The following is a 22,859-nucleotide window of genomic DNA, read 5'->3' as shown; positions in this document are numbered from 1 at the left end:
AAATTCATTCTTCTATCTATAAATATTGTCTGAACCCCTCTTAGTATGTTGCATAGAATCTTGAACATTTCTTTACATTAGACAAAAGGCAATGAAGAGATTGGAGGTAGGAATGGGAATAGGAAAGACAGTAGAATGAATCACAGTAGAATTAATCAGAAATAATTTTTTCATGTTCATATATGAATACACAACCAGTTAAACTCCCTTCATGTACAACCCCAAGAATGGGATGCTAACTAGGGTAAGTTATACTCCATATTTGTATAATATGTCAAAATACACTTGACTGTCATGTATATCCAAAAGGAACAAATGAAAAAGAGAGAGATTAGATAACGAGAGGGAAAAAAGAGAATATTGAACATTGAGGATGCTCAATAAACACTTGTTGACTTTTCAAAGCATTTTTTTAATTGGGAAATTGATTTTTTTTTATTAGTTGCACAAGACAATACAATGATCTTGACCTATCATACATTTGATTCAAATAGGGTATGAATTCTCATTTTTCCACGTGTACAAATTGCAGGATCACATTGGTTATACATCCATGTGTATACATACAGCAATCCTAGTGTCAGTTGTATTCTGCTGCCCTCCCTACCCCCCTCCCCTCCCCTCCCCTCCCATCACTATTCTCTACCCATTCTACTGTGACACTTATCTCTCTCCCTCTCTCTCTTTTTTTCTTCCCTTCCCCCTCACACCATCGTATATGTATTTTGTGAACCCATGAGGGTCTCCTTCCGTCTTCCATGCAATTCCCCTTCTCCCTCCCTTACCCTTCAACCTCTTTTCCTTGTTTCATGGTAATCTTCTTCTCATGCTCTTCCTTCGTACTCTGTTTTGAGTCACCTCCTTTATATCAGAGAAGACATTCGGCATTTGTTTTTTAGGGATTGGTTAACTTCGCTTAGCATAATCTGCTCTAGTGCCATCCATTTCCCTGCAAATGCCATGATTTTGTTATTTTTTAGTGCTGAGTAATATTCCATTGTGTATAAATGCCAATTTTTTTTTAACCATTCATCTGTTGAAGGGCATCTGGATTGGTTCCACAGTCTAGCTATTGTGAATTGTGCTGCTATTGAAGGCATTCCCTTTAAAATATGGAACAAGACAGGGTTGCCCTCTCTCACCACTCCTATTCAACATAGTTCTTGAAACACTGGCCAGAGCAAAAAGACAGAGGATATAAATTAAAGGCATAAAAATAGGAAAATAAGAACTGAAATTAGCACTATTTGTGACTGACATGATCCTATACCTAATGGACCCAAATGTTTCTACCAAAAAACTTCTAGAACTAGTAAATGAATTCAAAGCATTTTTACTTGATTTGTCTTGCTATTCTCTTTTTGTTATTATTTTAATTATATAAATTCATGGGTTTTAGTGTAAAATTTGATACATGTATGCAGTATACAATTAATGTAGTTGACATTTCTATCTCAATTATTTTTTTTGTTTTTGTGAATACATAATAACTCATAATAATTTCAAATAATTCATATATTTATGAGATAACATGGTGATATTTCAGTACATATATACAATGAGCACTGATCAAATCTGATATGGATAATTATCATTTCCATTTATTTACCATTATTTTCTGATTAGTGCCTTCAGGATTCTCTTTCTAGTTATTGATAAAATATATAACAGTTTATTGTGAACTATAGTCATATTCCTCTGAGGCAGAAAAGTAGAACTCATTACCTGAAGTTGAATATTAATCAAAATTTGGGTCAATTATATAAAACGTTCTTAGAAATGTTTAGAGATATTTTTTTCTTTCTCATTGGTATTCCATAAAAATATATAAATAGACAAAAATACTTGAAACATTGAAGCTTCATTAATGACAGAAGTTTTATCAGGGCCTTAAAGGAGAGCTGAAATTAAATTAATTCACATGGTTATGAAGAAATCTCCAACAAACTTCTCACAAACTGTGAGAAATTGATAGTAGATGTGATTGCTATTCTCTTGCCCACAATTTTAGCTATTATAAATGTGAAAGGTTAAGTAATTTTTTTCTAATGTCATAGGGCTCTTTAAAGTATTAGAACAAAAAATCAAGTCTAGACCTCCTTACTCTATATTCCCTGACATTTTAGTGAGACTGCCATTAAGAAATGTGTCTTCAGATATGAATTTCCAGACCTTTTTTGAAAAGTCATAAGACAATTGTATAATATAATGAAAACCAAGTGTTGGTTTGAAGTTTGAACATGTGTATTAATTGATTGAAAAAAAAGTAGAAGAATATGCAACTAGGTACATATATTAATGAATGTTGAGAGCTAGGGCTGTCCCATGTTAATCTCAAAAATCAGTCAATCAATCAATCAATCAGAAAGTGATGTACCTACACTTAGGAGCTGATAGTTCAGTTATATTGATTTTTGGCACCATTAGAAGTTATTGCCAGAAATTCAGCCTATCTCTTGACCAGAAAATTAGATACGAGAAAGTATAAACCAATAATATTTTAATGCTTCACTTGCTCCATATATGGCCAGTGGAAGCCCCTATAAGCTGATTCCCTGACCTTTTTGATGTACCCTTATTTGATGCCTACTTAATTTCATCACTTGCAAGATGCTGGTAACTTATAATATTTTTTTCTACAATCTAGTTCTGAAAGTCTCAGGGATCATTCAAACCTTTAAAAAGCCCAGATACTTTATACTTGAAAATGATATATATAAACCCAGATCTTGACACTAGTGTACAAATTTCTACTTTCTGCTGCTTCTAAAACTTCTCAAAAGACAAAAGTACTGGTGGGATATATGTACATCATCTATCAACCATCTAATTTCTTTATTTTTATATTTTATAACTATAAAACATTGTACACATGTACATATATATTTACTAATAGTTTGTTTTTAATTCTATTTAATATTTGAATTTCTATAAGTTCTAAACCAACATCCCATAGATCATTCAAATCTTACTCCTTTTTAAAGAAACTTTGTAAATTCTTTTTCTAAAAATGAGAAACAGAGAATGCCATTGTCTTCAAAATAATTATTCATTTTCTCAAATTCACAGTACAGAGTAGTTTTGAGTCTGCTAAATAAATTTGCAGGAAAATAATTAGAAAACAATACTTGCTTGTAGCAATTTTATACCTAAGTATTATTTATCACTGGGTACTTACTTATATAATATACTTTCTTTATTATTATCCACTTTCCATTAAGGGTACTGCACACATATTAAGTGTGCTGCTGGGTGAAGTTTGGAATAGTCTTTCTCCAATGTGCACCTCTTTGAAACATTCAGAGCAATCATACCAGCACATTCTCATGCTTTGCCTGTCAAGCCAAGCCTTCTACTCCTCAGCAGCATGCAGTATGGAATCTTTTAGTTTTAGCTTTCTTAACTCAGCCTGAATTTTTAATATTTATCCCCATTGTAGAATATAGTAAGTTGGTGTCTTTTCATTGAAGGAAAATAGTCTATTTTCTGAATATAGGACATATTACAAATATTCTCAACTGTAAATATGATACTTTAATGACAAGTTATATTCAATCTGACATCTTACTTTTAATGACACCCCAAATCAACACTTATTAAATAGAGCTAATTTTTGCAGATTGTTTTAAAAGAATCATAATATAGAAGGAGTTCTGAAAGTGATAGATCATTAGACCTATGAAACAAATAAGCTCCTGTACTTGATATTATATCCTATGATGTCATATTTTGCTCTTAATGAGATTTAGGATCAAGACTTTCTCCATTTGGATTAATAAGAATATTAACTTATGTTACTTTTAAAAATGTGTCACATGCTTATCTTGTTGGAGGAAATTTCACTGTGATTAAAATCTAAATCAAGTGTAGTACTGATGGTTAACACAGCCTTCTGCATATCAGGTTATCAAGTCAATCAGAACTGCTTACTTCCATATTTATCTGGATACCTGTACAAATGCATTTGATAAATTTCACAGAGGGGGTATATTTGGTTAACTTTATCAGAATATTTATTTCAAAAATACAATGTATTCTTACTTTTTTAATATTTTTATTCATTTGCTTATCAATTCTCTGCATATTGCCTCCTGACACAATTTGATGCAAATTTATAGAGTGCTGAGTTGTGCTCCTCTGTCTTAGTTTATTTAAATCCTTTTAAGGGATTTTGTTACTATCTTCACTGAATTATTTCTGCTAAAATAATACTTTCAACTTGTTAGATATAACTTTTTTTGCTTGTACCTGCATGTGTGTGTTTGTGCATGCTTATTTGTGTTTAGGCAAAATATCCTCACTGACATATATTTATTCTTTCTAATACACATTATTTGTATTTTCTTTTTAATTCTTCTACCAGAAAAATCAATTCAAGTAATGAGGTAATTAATGATTTTAAATTATGACATTTTAAACAATTGTGGATATACTTAAAATAACATACTCCATTTATCCAAAATATTTTGGATATTTGATTGCTGTACAGATTATTTGAGTACGTTCTTTTTTAAAACTTTTAATTATTTACTGAGATATGATGGACATACAAATTGCTAGAAGTGAAACTGTTGTATAATATTATAGTTCCATTTTGACTTTTATGGGGGTTGGGAGTACCTGTGATTGAACTCAGGGACACTCAACCACAGAGCCCATCCTTAGTCCTACTTTGTATTTTATTTAGAACCAGGGTCTCACTAAGTTGCTTAGCACCTCCCTGTTAGTAAGGCTGGCTTTGAAATCTCAATCCTCCTGCCTCAGTCTCCCAAGCCACTGGAGTTACAGGTGTGCACCACCAATCTAGGCAACCAGTTTTAATTTAATTGAGAGACCTCCATATTATTTTCTGTAGAAGCATCACCATGTTACAATTTTACATTCCCACCAATAATATAAAGGGTTTTAAATTTCCCCTATCATTGACAAACTTGTTATCATTTTTTAAAAACAATAGACATTCTAACAGGTGTGACTTCATATCTCACTGTTGGTTTGATTTTTCATTTACCTTTTCTTCTACCAGAAAAATCAGTGCAAGTAATGAGTTCTGTCCAATTAAGTTTCAGAAGGTTCATTCTCTACTAAAACTCTCTAAATCTGTATTTCACATCTAATTGAGTAGATTTTTATGTATATATTGGTAATTACATATCTTTGAAGAAATGTCTACTCAAGACATTCATCCATTTTTTTAATCATTTGTAGGAGCTTCTCTATTTAGACTATTATTATTCCCTTATGTGACACATATACTATACGTTTCTGCCATTCCACAGGTTTTCTTTAAATTTTGTTGATTATTTCCTTTACTGTTGAGAGCATTTTAGTTTAATATACTCTGAGTTGTCTAATCTTACTTTTGTTGCCTCTGCTTCTGATATCATATCCATAAATAAATTCTAAGACCAATGTTAGGAATTTCATTACCCATGTTTTCCTGTGTGAGTTTTGGAATTTCAGATCTTACCTTGAAGGCTTTAATTCATTTTTTTTGTTTTTGCATATCAAGAAATATAGATATACAATGATATTTTTTACATATGAATGTAGTTTTCCCAACATCTTTTGTTGAAAAGCTATCTTTTCCCTTTGAGTATTTGGTAGCCTCACTGAAGCCCAGTGGACTACATAGGTGTGTTTAATTGTAGCCTTTCTGTCATTCCACTGGTATGTATATCTGTCTTTATGCCAATAGCATAATATTCTAATTGCTGATTCTCATTCTCACCAATTGTACTCAACCTTGTTTTGGAAATCCTAAATGAGAAGTTAAGCAAAGAAAAAAAAAGTAAATAAAATAAAAGTTGAAATAAATAAAATTCATTCTAATGAAAAAAGAAGTACAATTATCCTTTTACAGATAACATAATATCATAAGTAGAAAGACCTAAAGCCTACAGTAAATAAATAAATAAAGAAATAAACAAAACCATTAGATCTCATAAGTGAATTCAGTAGATTTACTGCATACAAAATCAATATTCAAAAATCAGTTGCATTTCTATACAATAACAATGAGCTATCTGAAAAGTAATTTGAAAGAATACACATTTACAAAATTGTCAAAATAATAAGATACTTAGAAATAAACTTAACCAAGGAGGTGAAAGGATTATGTACCGAGAGCTATAATATAATAAAATAATTAGAGAAGATAAAAATAAAAAAATAACCAATGTTTTAGATTAGAAGAATTATTATTATTATTATTATTATTATTATTATTATTATTATTATTTTTAGTTTTCAGGGTTGAAACCAGGGTGCTTTGCTACTGAGTTACATCCCAGCTCTTTTCATTTATTTAGATATTTTTTTTTTATTTTTTTTATTTTGAGACAGGGTCTTTCTAAGTTGTCCAGCTAGCCTTAAAGTTGCAACTCTCCTGCTTTTCTCTGCTGAGTGTCTGGGATTATAGGCCATCACTAACTTGATATGCTAGAAGAGTTAGTTTTGTTCAAATGTTTATACTACCCAAAATGATGTACAAATTCAATGTTATACTCATGAAGGATACTTTTAAATGTATTGATTTTATTTAAAGATTTTTTTTCTAGTTTACTGTTTACTTTAAGAAAAGTTAAATGTCTCAATGAATAACCATTGTTCATTTTGCAAATAATGTTTTCATGATTTAGCAACATTTCACTATTTATGAATTATCTTTATTGTAGTTGATGGCAAAGTTTAGGTAATATGTCATTAACACACTAAACTTCATTCAAATGTATGACAGTTATTTATTTAAAATATTTGAGAACAGATGACTAACATAAGTGAAGGAATTTATTTTGTATCATTACAGATTTTTTCTGAACTTGTTCAAGAACAATGATAATAAATATAATATGTCTTAAGTATTATTGAATGTAGATATTGACATTCTACAAATTATGTAAATATGCATGTTTCCATTAATACAACAAAATAGGAACATAAAATATGTATGGTATATTAGCTAATCCATTAAAAATTTTTAAGTGAATTATGTAGATATACTTCCAAAAAAAATTGGTACATAGAGTAGATCTTTTGCATGTTTTTTTTAAGAAGTTGCATGTTTATGAACTGAGTAAATCATGATTATTCCCATTCTCATGATGTTTTTATCAAAGGAGAAGATGCTTAATTCCTTCTATCAAATAATAGTATGAATGATTTCTCTCCTTTCTTTCTACCATTTTTCTCTCTTTCTTTCCTTCCCTTCTTCTCTCCTTTCCTGCTTGGCTTCTTTTTTTTTTTTTTCATATTAATGGAGTACTAAAATATGTCCAAGTACTGTTCTAAGTCCAAAAAGTATGCTGGTTACCTTGGATGACTTTTTCTCATTCAGCACTTGCCATATGACTTACCAACTTACTGAGTGTTACTTAATACTTGGAACAAGGACAAGATTTAAGCTGCTTAAATATTTAAGCTTCATGGAACCACTGAAATACAAATCTAGGATTTGAAGATGGTGTAATTTAATGTGTGGAAATTTAATGTCTGGAAATAAAAAGAGAATAAGAATACATATCCAAATAAATAATTTTTTAGGTATTTCTTTGAAATAAAATGTTTCCACAGGCTACATATCAACAGTCAATATAGTTCTGAAAGTACATATTACATATTTGAAGAATAGATGGGTTATCATTTATTATTTTATACTAATATTGGAAAAAAATTCTAGGGTGGCTAATATCTGTGTAAGAGTAGATGCTAATATATATCTGCCGTGTGTAATATACACGGCAGATATATATTATTCTTTCATTACTGCAGTAAATGTGCTTCATTCATATGAAATATGCTTGACACTTTTGAGAAAAGTGAATAATATCTATATTTTTAATCTAATTAGAGATAGAAATCATCGAAGTATCAGATAAGAATGAAAGCAAAGTGATAATGTTTATCAACACAGAGGAAGTTAGTGTATACTACAATTTATTTTAAACATAAGAAGCATTTTGATGAGTTCAAATAGAACTTTTCTTTGCAGGTGGAAAAAAAGTTTGGAAGTGATAGTATAGTTATTGGCAAGCTATCTTTTGCAGAAGAATTGTTGTTAATTGAAATCCTTTACTTTGTGAAATGAAATTCAAAAAATTAGTAAAAAAAATAAAATGCTGCAACCTTTTTAGATTCAATAGATATAAAATTGGTTAAAATGCTCATTTCATTTTTGTTCTTAGATTTTTCCTGACAGACAACAAAAGAAACACGGATACCATCATTTTTAATAGATATCTGGGGTTTTTGTCTGCCATTCCTTTCTTCTTTTTCTGAGACCCAAAGCTCTCATCTACTTGAAATGTTGACCATCTCCCAAACAGATCCACTCTGATCTCAATCCAGGGAGGGGAGTCTGAATCAAATTGACCAATCAAAATACTCTAAGTCCTTTTTTTCAATAACTAGTACAAGGTTTGGCCAAGTAGAGCCAATAAAAGAATCATGTCTGAAGAGGTTCAGAGTGGCTGGAAAAGACATCATCTCTCTTCCCTCTGAAACCTTGAGTAGCATGCATCATATCAGTGTATTCAGATGATCACTGCCATCAACACTTTATCCATTTAACTATGACATTCACTAAAGTATTTGAAGCACTGAGGATGGAGAATGAAACCAGAAGTTAGCTCTTATATTAGTCTAAAAATTCTAACTGTTATAAAATCAACTCCTAAATTTCTGTAGTTTAACAAAATAAAATTTTCTTACTTGACTCTCAGTCTGATATCATTTAAAGATTTTCCACCAGTCATTTAAAAAATGAAACTGGATTCCTTACTTCATGCAATTATTCTACATATAGAGCTATATATTTTTGTATATGCAGACTGGAAGAGAATCTGGAGAAAAAAAATAGCTTGGGGACCCAAAATGTATCATGCTATTAGTGAAGCATGAATTACAAATTATGTAATATATAATACATGTACTCTATCATTAATAAGACATATACCTATAAACACACACACATACACACACAGACATACCCACATGCATGAGTTTCCAGGCATGATGTAATCCCAGAGATTCTGGAGGCTGACAGAGGGAAATTAAAATTTGAGGACATGATCTCAACAACTGGGGAGGCTAAGGCAACAGGATCATGAGTTCAAAGCCAGCCTCTGAAACTTAGCAAGGTTCTAAGCAACTCAGTGAGACCTTGTCTCTAAATAAAATATAAAAAGGGCTGGTGATGTGGCTCAGTGGTTTAGAGTTCCTGGATTCAATTCAGAGTACAAAAAAAAAAAAAAAGGAAAAGAAAGAAAGAAAGAAAAGTTTTAGGCCAGCCTCAGAAATCTATTTATTTATTTATTTGTTTGTTTGTTTTTTGATACTAGTATTAAACCACTGAGCTACATATCCAGCTTTTTTGTTTTAAGACAGAATCTCACTAAGTTGCTTCAGGCCTCACTGAGGCTGGCTTCAAATTTATGCACCTTCTGTCTAAGCCTCCAAGTTACTGGGATTATAGGTATAAGCCTCTGAGCTCAATGAGCCTCAGAAATTTAGAGAAACCATTTATTGAAAAAAATGTATTGAGAAAATAAACATTAAATCTAAGAAATTTTAACTAACAAAGTTTTAGATATTAAATAAATGATAAAAGAGAAAAGATGTTTGTGATTCATTGCCATATATATATGTATGTATATATATATATATATATATATATATATATATATTTAATGTGATATTCTAAGTAATAGCTAGATAGAAACTGAGATTGAGAGTTAATGCTAATGCAAGTATTTAGCATAGTATTTGATTTATTTAGGTTTTCAAATAGAAAACTTCTAATAAAATAATAAAAAAATCACTACAATTTTACAGTATGGGCATATTTAACACTGATTAACCCCTCTCCCTTTTGGCCTTACCTCATTTTGACTCCTTCTCATTTCTAATATGATTTAATTTGTCAGTTGATGTAAATCTATCTTATTGTGATTAATTGGGATAAAACAAAATATGCCAATAATGGAATATATTAGATATTATTTAAGAACACGTAAATTTAATATACCATTGGCATATAGGCTTCTTGCTCTTTAGTTGTTATTTGTGAGCTTTGACAGCACAGTGTGGAAAAGTTTGCTTAATCCTAAAACTTTTTAACATGGCCTCCCTCTGAAAGAAAGGATAAAGCAAAAGAACAGTAGAGTGGGTTTACTGACAGGCATTCAAATCACCAGATCTTGTGACAGCATGTCCACATTGCTTCTTACTTTGTCTCATACCACCATGAGTAGACACATTTTATATATATATATATATATATATATATATATATATATATATATATATATATATAATCAAATTGACTGTTTTCAAACATGATCTGGAGCTATGGCAAAATTTGTCATTGTCATAGAATTTAGTCTTCTTGTGCTTTGGTAGAAAGAAAGCAACATGAGTTGGTAGCATAAATAAATGAAAGCTCTCTTGCAATTGCCAAACTCATTTGAAAGAAACACATTACAACACATTTAATAACAATATATTCAGAAATGACTTTTGAATGTGCAAGTTATTTTATATATTCAATACTTTAATAGTTTATTCACTCTTGTGTCCAATATAGTTGCATGTTAAGAAACTTCTACTTGTCTTCACTGCTTCCTCAGGATGAATTTGTACTGAGTGACAGGGGTAGTGCATAGTAAATTAAATAGCCTATTTTCTTTTATAACTATGCCAGGAGAACTTTATAAAGTAATGCCATAGGAGACAAAATAAACAGTAAGTGGATATTTTGGCTTTCTATATCTTTTTAGTTTGGAAATTAGTTTAAAAATTCTCATTTACATTACATGCATGTAGTAGTGATTTCATTCTTCCTAGGATGATTCCATATCTAAATGAAGTAATCGTGGAGCATTGGGCTGCTTGCCCATGTCCTGATGTAGGAACAACTTATTATCTCTCCTTCCATTTAATCATTCACCATGAAGTAGCCTGCTCAGAATTGTATAGATGACTGACCAAATATCCTTTCTCTACCAGTAATGGAGAGAAATCCTCAAATCTTCGACTACTTTCTCATTTTCAAATTAATTTGTTCACTGCGTTACAGTATTACTAGATGACAAAAATTAATAAAAGTCTAACAAAGAGCAAAGATTTCACATTTTATGATTGTTTTAAATTTTTAGAGTTAGGTGATTTCCCCATTGGTTGTCAACCTCAAAAAAAAAAACATAAAATCTCCTGTGAGCTATTTATTTTATCAAGAAACATAAGCAGTGTGGGTATTTCAATTTATGCAGCAGGGGTTAAGACACTGAGAATTTGAAAAAGTGTTAATACATCATGAAGAGTCTCTTGCTCTTTCAAATATGGATCATTACCCATTCAATTATTTTTAGTCTTGTCTTTGTCTCTTACATTCCCCTACTATAACTAACTGTAGAAACCATCTTCATGTTCAAAATTTAAGGTCATCATTTCCACTTATGTTCTGGTTAAAAATAATAATAATTTAATCTAACTTCATAAGAATGTGCTATTAATAACCAAACATTCTATGTAAATGAACTCTGCTAAAGGCTTTAAGCCTCAACAGTAAGGTCACTAGTGTCACAGGATAAGGTTTGAAATGTCACAAGATTTACTTATCACAATAACTTGAGACTGAAAATTATCTCTTTTTTCCCAAGGGAATATTTCTTCTTTATTCAAATCATAAATATATGAGCAAAATGCAGAATAATGAAATCTGCTATGCTTAATAGGGCTCCATCTTACAGAGAATTTCTAAATAGAGTTATAATCTCTACCCTCTGCTCACCACTCCATACCTAGAACAGTTACAAAATCTGTTTTCCAGAAAAAGAAGGTGTAGACATAGGGACTTTATTTGCCCTTATCACATAAACTCCAGCTACTTGGTACACTGGTAGGCACATACAGTGTACAGGAACACAGTTGTGCATTGTGACATTATCAGTCATTAAAATTTGAAAGGTTGAGAGAGACAGAGAGAAAGAGAGAGAGAGAGAGAGAGAGAGAGAGAGAGTAATCCTATGTGTTCAACTTACACTGAGACCTGTTAAGATCTCACACATACTCTGTCAATACCTTGCATGCAGGTGTTTAGATATTAGAAGAGAGAAAAAGGAAAACTATATCAATAAATTTGGTGAACATACTGTTAGAGATTGTGGCAGATTGTTATATTGTCAGGTGATAGAAGTGAAAATATGTAGAGGATGACGCTTTGGTTGGTTAAGAACTGACATAATGTGTTCATTAACTGAATCTATATTTTAAAGGGACTGAGGAGCAAATTTTGGTCTCAGAGAAATGACAATGATAATGAAATTATAAACTCCAGGCAGGGTGAAATTTATCCTATTAGTGCAAATAAAATCCCTACATTTCCCCTTTCTTTGGTAACCAGGATTTGTACCTGTTCCTGAGAAGGAATGATGAGAAAAGGGTAGCGTGTATAACTCTATTTTGAAATGATTTACAAGGTGGACCCCTCTATACTTTCACCCACTTGATAATGCTATATATTCACTTAGCTGTATGACTGTATGAGTCATCTTTAGATCTGAATCCCTTCAATCTTGAAATATTTTCTTCTATATTACCACGAAATTTGTGCACCACCTAATTTTTATATATTCAGTTGTGCACTGACAACTCCCTTCCTTATACAGTCCAGACTTGATTTTCTCAACAATGTTCCACTGCCTTTTCAGAATAAATATAAAGCAAAACATTGAAACTAGATTGAGTCACTTGTCCTATACTGGTTGAGGAATGATGAAAATATCACATATTTTCAGATAAGTAGAGATAATGTATATTTCTCTCCAAGTTAAATTCATATTTCAATAGAAAATGGTGGTAGATCCAAGTGACTCAGGATAAGGAAGGAGTATAACAGTTTAAGGCCAAATATATATATATATATAATTTATTTCTAATTTCAAATCTTTTAATTTGTTCTTTTTAGATATACATGACAGTAGAGTATATTTTGACATTTTATATATACATGGAATATAATTTATTCTAAGTAGGATCCCATTCTTGTGCTTGTACATGATGTAGAGTTTTCACTGTGGTTATTCATATATGTACACAGAGAAGTTATATCTGACTTATTTCATTGTCTCTCCTATTCTTATTTCCCCTCCCTTTTCTTCATTCCCCTTTGTCTAATCCTCTGAACTTCTATCACCCTCCTCCTTGTTATACATTAGTATCCACATATCAGAAAGAGCATTCAACCTTTGATTTTTTTTTTGTGTGTGTGGTATTGGCTTATTTCACTTAGCATGATAGTCTCCAGATACCTCCATTTACCAGCAAAATTTATAGTCATTCTTTTTGTGATTAAGTAATATTCCATTTTGTATATATACTATATTTTCTTTATCCATTCATCTGTTGAAAGGCACCAAAGTTGGTTCCATAGCTTAGCTATTGTGGGTTGAGTTGACATAAACACTGATGTGGCTGTATCACTGTAGCATGTTAATTTTCAGTCCTTTGGCTAAATACCAAGGAATGGGATGTCCAGGTCAAATGATGATTCCATTCCAAGTTTTTTTTCAGGAATCATCATACTGCTTCTGGAGTGTTTGCACCAACTTGCAACCATGAGTGTACCCTTTTCCTCACATCCTTCCCAACATTTATTGTTCCTTGTATACTTGGTTGTTGCCATTCTGACTTGAGTGAGATGAAATCTCAATGTAGTTTTAATTTGCATTTCTTTAATTGCTAGATGCTTCACTTTTAATGCTAAGAATTGTTTTAGCCATTCTGGACCAAGTCCAACTTTGGCAACTTAGTGAGACTCTGTCTGAGCAGCTTAGTGAGATGCTGTCTCAAAAAATAAAAAAAGGGCTGAGAATTTGTATCAGTTGTTAAGTGCCTTGGGTTCAATTTCTGGTACCCACCCCCCAAAAAGAAAATAATTTTCAAAGCTTTCTGTAAGTTCTACTTTGTTTTCTTAGGCAATTATTTTTCATATGTTGTAAACTGATTAGTTCAAATCTTCTATACTCAAAATTATAACAAGTCTCTATCCAGGTCATTTGTCCATTCTCCTGTTTAAGATTCATCTCTCAGCCTTTTGCCCTTTTCTATATCTTTAGGGTCTTAATCTCTCAGTTATTGTCTTTCTTTCTGATATCTTCAAATTCTCCTTCTATTCAGACTTATTCTTATTAGAATTTAAATTGCTCAAGTCCATACTAACTATCAGTAGAAACCTTACTTCCTTACCTGAAGAATTATTTCCTCTTGGCTTCCTGAATTCTTCCAGATTATTTTTTAAGACTGGCTACTTATGAGCTGTCTTTAGATAATCCTGTATCCCCAAGGGCATGCTTATCAATTGGACACAGCAGAGTCATCTAATTTGGGTGTAAGAAAAAAAAAATACTGATCCCCCACATAATATTGACTGAGTCATGAAACTAGGGATTTATTTGTTGAAAGTCTTCATGATTATGCTGTACCATAGGATCTAATCTTAATTAAAAGGTTTTTCTTTTTTTGTCCATAACTTCTAAATGGGTATTCGTTAGGATTCTGCTCTGTGTATTGATTTAGTAAATGGTATGAAGTGTTTTATACATTCCTATACCATCAATTCACATTCAACAATGAAAAATCCCACATTTCTATAGACAAAGTTTGGTTACTTCATTTCCTTTTGTTGTGATTTTGGGCCTGTCCCCTGTGTGTGCCTTTAACCCACAGGGTCTTGTCATATTCTCACATAGAACTGAATGCCCCCCCCCCCATAATCTAGGGGTATATATTAAAATATGTCATATATTTATCACAAAGACATTAATGTATCTTGTTAATCTTACTTTATTATTTTTCATACATTCTTTGTTCACCATTTCCATTATGCTTTATATTCTACTGTCTTTGTAATTATTTTAATATTATGCTATTTCCCCATGTGTATTAGTCTTCTTCATCATTTGCCACTTAATTGAATTATATAATCCTTCAGGGATTTAGTTCACAGTTCATTGATTTTGGGAATTTCCCATAGAGGCAGAGATAATTTTCTGTGAGCTATTATAACAAGGATATATCACAGCTGAAAATTACCTTAAGGCTTACTTATCCAGAGTCTTCCAGAAAGTATTTACCTTAATAATTCTCTCTAGTGCCTTTGCTCCAGGCTCAGGCCACAATCCAACAATTTCAGAAAGTACAGAAGGAAATTCTGACTACCTCATAAGAGGAAAGAAAATTTGTAATTGAGAAGAATATTTGTGACTCTTGATTTATTTTGCCCCAGGCACCCTGGTGGATTCTGTAGTTTTCTAATCCTTTTAGAGTATGTAGAATTGACCTCAGAAACTGTAACTATAGTCAATCCTAGTCTGGCTGGTGAAAATTACTTTAAAATAATCTTTATTTTTCTCTTCCTAAAATAAGAAAAAGTTGCAAAAGACATTCTGATGCAAATATAGCTAGTAATGGAAAAACTTTGTTGTGTTATTTTTAAGGAAAAAAATCATGGAATTTTTTAGGTTTTCTAGACTTAGCATGAAGTCTAGAAGTTCAATTGTTGACTTGGATGATTTTTTTAAAATAGAGAAGTCAAGATATATTTTAATGAGGGATTCAACTATAGTCATGTAAAGAAGAAACTAAATGACATAAGCCAATCATATGTATTTTAAATAGGGAAACATTTTTTTAAAAAAATGTTTCAATTACTCCTCCCTAGGCCTCTCCCCCATCCCTTTACTAGACAAATTGAATATTTTGCACATCAAGTATTTCAAATGAGTATTGTATTAATCATCTGTTTAGCTGATATCTTAAAATTATTTCTTTAATTGTATTTTGAAATGATTGTTACTTTTTTGGGATTCTTTTTCTTTTGAATAAAGAGAAATTTTTGGGTTTTATCTTAACTCCATATACATAACTTTGCAAAAACATGCATTTTTACTGTCTTTGCTGTTTCCAGGGGTAAAAGCTCTAATTTTATTCTGTAGGTCACATTGAAGGGATACTCTGTACTTGAATTTAATAGTAATAAATTAATATTCCTTACATAATTTAATTAACAATTTGAAGTTATAGACATTTTAATGTTATATCTCATCAAAAATATTCCCAATCATTTTTAAATGTTAACTCATTAATTTTCATAGCTCTCTGTTATGGTTTAGATATGAGATGTTCCCAAAAGCTCATGTGTGAGACAATGCAAGAAGGTTTAGAGGTGAAATGATCAGGTTATGAGAGCCTTGACTTTATCAGTGAATTAATCTGTTGATAGGGTAACTGTGTGGTAACTGTAGGCAAGTAGGTTGTGGCTGGAGGAGGTGGATCTCTGAGGGCACACATTTAGGATATATATTTTGTTCCTGGGAAGTGAAACATTCTCTCTCTACTCCCTGATTGGCATTTCCTGAGCTGTTTTCCTCTGTCACACTCTTCAATCATGATGTTCTGCCTCACCTTGAACAAAGAGCAAAAGATTTGGCCGTCTGTGAATTAAGATCTCTGCAACCATGAGCCCCAAGGAAGTTTTCCTCCTCTAAAATTGTTCTTGTCAGGTCTTTTGTTCACAGCAACAAAAAAAAGCTGACTAAAACACCCTCCCAGAAGTAACTGTGTACACTAGAAAATTTCTTCATTTAACCTGTGTTCATAATTGATATAAAATCCTTGTATATGCCCTAAAATAAATACTTTGATTGTATGATTATATAATTGATTGATTGATTTCTCATATTAGTTTACCTGATATGTTCAAGACGCTGTATTAATTTGAAGAATAACATGACAATGAAAATCAATAATGTTTAGAAATTTCTGATCTTCATCTTTTCCTCATCTCTCCCAAGAGGTAACTGTGTTTTACTGTTTTTGAAGGAATGGAAAGATAATGAATTTGGCAGTTAAGAAGACAATAAAATATTTGGATCCTGGAAAGTAATTGGATAGACAGAAAATGTGGTATTATAAAACCCATTCAGGACCATGTTCAAATATCCTCCTCATATATTCCAACAATTGATAACAGGTTAGATGAAAAAGCTCTGTAAAAGCAGCTATAAATATCCTGGTTAATAAGTTTGCCCTTTATAATTCAGTATAATTATTTAGTTGTAAAATAACATAAAATTCATGGAATAGGTCAGGATAGATTCATGTATGTTTATTTAATGATGGAATAAAAGTGATAATAACTAGTTGGTAGTTCAAATAAGATGAAAGCTCATGGGGGGAATGAATAAGTAAGCTTTTGGGGAGTAAAAATTTATAAAAACATAGACTAGATAAAGTAAATGAAAATTATTAAAGGTATCAAAGTCTTTGCCTCATGTAACATTTTATTTTGAAACTTGGTAAAGGTTGCCTAACCATTAAAATCTATAGCATTTATTTATTTACAACTCCCCCTTAACTCTACCCATTTTAAAATTGTTGAATTTAAAGACCATCTATTTAACATACATTTGGTTTAATAGATTTTAATTTTTAGAGTAGTTTTAGTTTCACGGCAGAATTCAGTGGAAAGTACAGAAAGTTCCCATAAATGCCCCATCACCTCCATGCCCCCTCACAAATGCACTGCTTTCCCCATTACCAATAGTCCACAATACAGTGGGTACATTTGTTAAGAACAATTGAATGTTCGTTGACACATTATTATCATCCAAAGTCCATAGTCAACAAGTGTCACTCTTGGTGATATGTATTGTAAGGGTAGTTATACAGGGACAAGATTCATCATTATATTATCATATGGAAAAATTGCATCGCTCTAAAATTTCTCTACACTCTCCATTTTCATCCTGTTTTGCTTTTATATATGTAAAAATGTTTTTTTTTTTGTTTTCTCCAGAGTTTTATATTTTTCAATCTGATATATTGATTAAATTATATATATGTAGTCTGGATATATATGTAGTCTGGCTAGGCTTTCAAGTTTTTTTTCTTTCTGTCTTTTCACAGATCAATAGTTTTTTTTTTTTTTTTCCTTTGTTTGTTCCTGGGAATTGAACCCAAGGGTGCTTAATCCCTGAGCCACATCCCCAGTTCTTCAGGATTTTTTTTTTTTTTTTTTTTTTTTGAGAAAGGATCTAACTGATTTCCTTAGGGCTTCAGTTTCTGGGGATGGCCTAGAGCTAGCAATCCTCCTGTTCTGGAGTTACTGGGTTTATAGGCATGTGCCACAGCACCAGTTTTTATTGATGTTGTTGTTTTGTTTTGTTTTTTAGCATTGAAAAACATTTTGTTTTCAGGATGTCTCACTGTTTCTTTATTCATTTACCTATTGAAGGACATCTTCTTAGGACATCCCATCGTTCCAGCATGATTCATTGAAGTGACTACATTTTCCCTGTGGTATCAAAGATCAGTGAATGATCTTGATTTTGTTCCATTTCTGAGCTCCCTATTGTTCTATTAACGAAAATATGTTCTTTCACTAATCTTCCATCTTAACTATTGTAACTTCATAATAAGCCTTGAAGTCCAGTAGTGTTAGTCCTCTGACTTTGTTCTGCAACATTGTGTTGGCTATTTTGGAAATTTTGCTTTTCTACATAAACTTTAGAATGAATATGTTGGTTTACATATGTATCTTTCTTGGATTTTTATTGAGATTGCATTTATTCTGTAGATCAATTTGGAAAAAAACTGATATATTGACAATAATGAGTTTCCTCTCAATGAAACCAGAATATTATACCATTTATTTGGCACTTTTTATTAATTTTATCAGAGTTTTGAAGTCTTATACATGTTTTGAAATCTTGTACATAAAATCTTATATTTTAAAAAAATATTTTTACCTAAGTATTTCACTTTGGGGGCAGTAATAAAAATGTAGTTGTGCTTTATTATTTTGAATTCTACTTGTTCATTGCTGGAATATATGCAAACTAATGACTTTTGTGTGTATCCCTGTATCTTGCATTTTTAGTGGTAAGTGTTTGTTAACTTCAGGAAACTTTGGCTGATTATTTTGAAATGTCTAGATAAACTAATAATGTTATCTACAAATAAAGTCACTTTTATATGTTCTTTCCCAATACATGCACAGCCCAATCCTTTTTCTTATTTTATTGCAATCACTATTGCTTCCAGACAAATACTGAAAAGCAAGAGTAGGAGGGAATGTTCTTGTCTAGCTACTGATATTTAGTTGAAAAGCTTTAAGTCTTTCATGATATATAGAAAAAAATATAAACTGCAAGTATTTTATCAATATTATTTAACAGGTTGAGGAGGCCACCTTTGATTTTTCAGTTTACCAAGAGTTTTTACCACATATGGGAATTGGATTTTGTTAAAAGCTGTTTGTATATCTATTGATATGACCTTATGATTTTTCTTCTTTTTTTTTTCTGTTGAGGCCATAGATTACATTAATTGATTTTCAAATGTTAAACCAGACTTGCATCCTTTGGGGGAAAATCCTATTTGCACATGGTAGAAAATTCTTTTTATAAATTGTTAGATTTGATTCATTATTTTGTTGAGCATATTTGCACCCACATTCATGAGAGATATTGGCCTGCAGGGTTTTTTTTTTTTTTTTTTTGCAATATTTTTGCTTAGTTTTTGATATTAGGGTAAAATTATCCTTTAGGGTGAGTTAAATGAAAGAGATTTGGGAAAATTGTTATGATTTACTGCTTTTGGTAGAATTCAGTAGGGAACATAACTGGGACTTGTGTGTTATTTTGTAGAAAATTAATAATTATTAGTGCAGTTTATTTAATAAATGTAGGTTTATTTTTCCTCTGTGTTTCGCAGGTTTTATATTTCAAAGAAGTGCTCCATTTCATTTAGGTTATGAAACTTATATATAAATTTTCATAGTGTTCCTTTATTGTTCTTTCGATGTCAAAAAGGACCTATAGTGTCAGTCTTTTTTATTTGTAATATTAATAATTTGCATCTTTTATTTTTGACATAGCTGAGGGCTTATCAATTTTATTAATATTTTCAGAAAACACAGCCTTTGTTTCCACTGTTTTTTTTCCTATTGATCCTCATCTTCAATTTAATTTATTTCTCCTCCTCGTGTATGACATAGTGTGGCACATGATTTACTCTCCAAGTTCATTTTTCACTCTGTCCCACTTGCACTTAACTCTGTGTCATGACTAACTTTCTTTTTTTTTTTTTTTATTTTAAATAAGTTAGATTTGTTTTAGTGTAAAAGTAATATATTAGACAAAAAGGAAAACATTGTTACATAAAAAGAAATCCCAAATCAGGCATTTTTAGGGCTGGTTGATGAAGGGGCTCACCAATGCCACTGTGAATTCAGATTCTTTTCATCTCTTCTCTCTTGGAGAGAAGTGTGCTTCTCCTCCGATTAGTTCTGCTCAACCAATGTCTTCAACTGTTTTCAGTATCATAATTTGACCCTGCACAACATTTGGTAAAAGAGCGATTTCTTTCTTTCTTTTATTTTTAACACTGAATAAACCTTTTCTTTTTTTTTTTTTCCTGCTACCTTTCCTATCCTCTACTATCCCCCCTCCCCTCCCCTCCCATCTTCTCCCTCTACCCCATCTACTGTAATTCATTTCTCTACTTGTTTATTTTCCCATTCCCCTCACAACCTCTTATATGTAATTTTGTATAACAATGAGGGTCTCCCTCCATTACCATGCAATTTCCCTTTTCTCTCCCTTTACATCCCACCTCATCTATCTGTATAATGTTAATCTTTTCTTCCTGCTCTTCCTCCCTGCTCTGTTCTTAGTTGCTCTCATTATATCAAAGAAGACATTTGGTATTTGTTTTTTAGGGATTGGCTAGCTTCACTAAGCATAATCTGCTCTAGTGCCATCCATTTCCCTGCAAATTCTATGATTTTGTCATTTTTTAGTGCTGCGTAATACTCCATGGTGTATAAATGCCACATTTTTTTTTTTATCCATTCATCTATTGAAGGGCATCTGGGTTGGTTCCACAGTCTAGCAATTGTGAATTGTGCTGCTATGAACATCGATGTAGCAGTATCCCTGTAGTACGCTCTTTTAAGGTCTTCGGGGAAAAGTCCAAGAAGGGCAATAGCTGGGTCAAATGGTGGTTCCATTCCCAGCTTTCCCAGGAATCTCCATACTGATTTCCAGATTGGCCGCACCAGTTTGCAGTCCCACCAGCAATGTACAAGGGTACCCTTTTCCCCACATCCTCTCCAGCACTTGTTGTTGTTTGACTTCATAGTGGCTGCCAATCTTACTGGAGTGAGATGGTATCTTAGGGTGGTTTTGATTTGCATTTCCCTGACTGCTAGAGATGGTGAGCATTTTTTCATGTACTTGTTGATTGATTGTATGTCCTCCTCTGAGAAGTGTCTGTTCAGGTCTTTGGCCCATTTGTTGATTGGGTTATTTGTTTTCTTATTGTTTAATTTTTTGAGTTCTTTGTATACTCTGGATATTAGGGCTCTATCTGAAGTGTGAGGAGTAAAAATTTGTTCCCATGATGTAGGCTCCCTATTTACCTCTTTTATTGTTTCTCTTGCTGAGAGAAAACTTTTCAGTTTAAGTAAGTCCCATTTGTTGATTTTTGTTATCAACTTTTGTGCTATGGGTGTCCTATTAAGGAATTTGGAGCCCGACCCTACAATATGTAGATCGGAGCCAACTTTTTCTTCTATCAGACACAGAGTCTCTGATTTGATATCTAGCTCCTTGATCCACTTTGAGTTAACTTTTGTGCATGGCGAAAGGAGGGGATTCAGTTTCATTTTGTTGCATATGGATTTCCAGTTTTCCCAGCACCATTTGTTGAAGATGCTATCCTCCCTCCATTGCATGCTTTTAGCTCCTTTATCAAATATAAGATAGTTGTAGCTTTGTGGATTAGTCTCTGTGTCCTCTATTCTGTACCATTGGTCCACCCTCCTGTTTTGGTACCAGTACCATGCTGTTTTTGTTACTATTGCTCTGTAATATAGTTTTAAGTCTGGTATCGCTATACTGCCAGATTCGCACTTCCTACTTAGAATTGCTTTTGCTATTCTGGGTCTTTTATTCTTCCATATGAATTTCATGATTGCTTTATCCATTTCTACAAGAAATGCCGTTGGGATTTTGATTGGCATTGCATTAAACCTATAGAGAACTTTTGGTAATATCGCCATTTTGATGATGTTAGTTCTGCCTATCCATGAACAGGGTATATTTTTCCATCTTCTAAGATCTTCTTCTACTTCTCTTTTTAGGGTTTTGTAGTTTTCATTATATAAATCTTTCACCTCTTTTGTTAGGTTGATTCCCAAGTATTTTATTTTTTTTTTGAGGATATTGTGAATGGAGTGTTTTTCCTCATTTCCGTTTCAGAAGTTTTGTCGCTGATATACAGAAATGCCTTTGATTTATGCGTGTTGATTTTATATCCTGCCACTTTGCTGAATTCATTTATTAGTTCTAGTAGTTTTTTTGTAGACCCTTTTGGGTCTTCTAGGTATAGAATCATGTCATCTGCAAATAGTGATAATTTAAGTTCTTCCTTTCCTATTTTTATGCCTTTAATTTCTTTCGTCTGTCTAATTGCTCTGGCCAGTGTTTCGAGAACTATATTGAATAGAAGTGGTGATAGAGGGCATCCCTGTCTTGTTCCAGATTTTAGGGGGAATGCCTTCAATTTTTCTCCATTGAGAATGATGCTAGCCTGTGGCTTAGCATAGATAGCTTTTACAATGTCGAGGTAAGTTCCTGTTATCCCTAGTTTTTCTAATGTTTTGAACATAAAGGGATGCTGTACTTTGTCGAATGCTTTTTCTGCGTCTATTGAGATGATCATATGGTTCTTATTTTTAAGTCTATTGATGTGGTGAATAACATTTATTGATTTCCGTATATTGAACCATCCTTGCA

Source organism: Marmota flaviventris, chromosome 6 (genome assembly GCF_047511675.1).
Source record: "Marmota flaviventris isolate mMarFla1 chromosome 6, mMarFla1.hap1, whole genome shotgun sequence".
In the NCBI taxonomy this organism is placed as follows: Eukaryota; Metazoa; Chordata; class Mammalia; order Rodentia; family Sciuridae; genus Marmota; species Marmota flaviventris.
Note: the sequence above shows the minus strand (reverse complement) of the source record.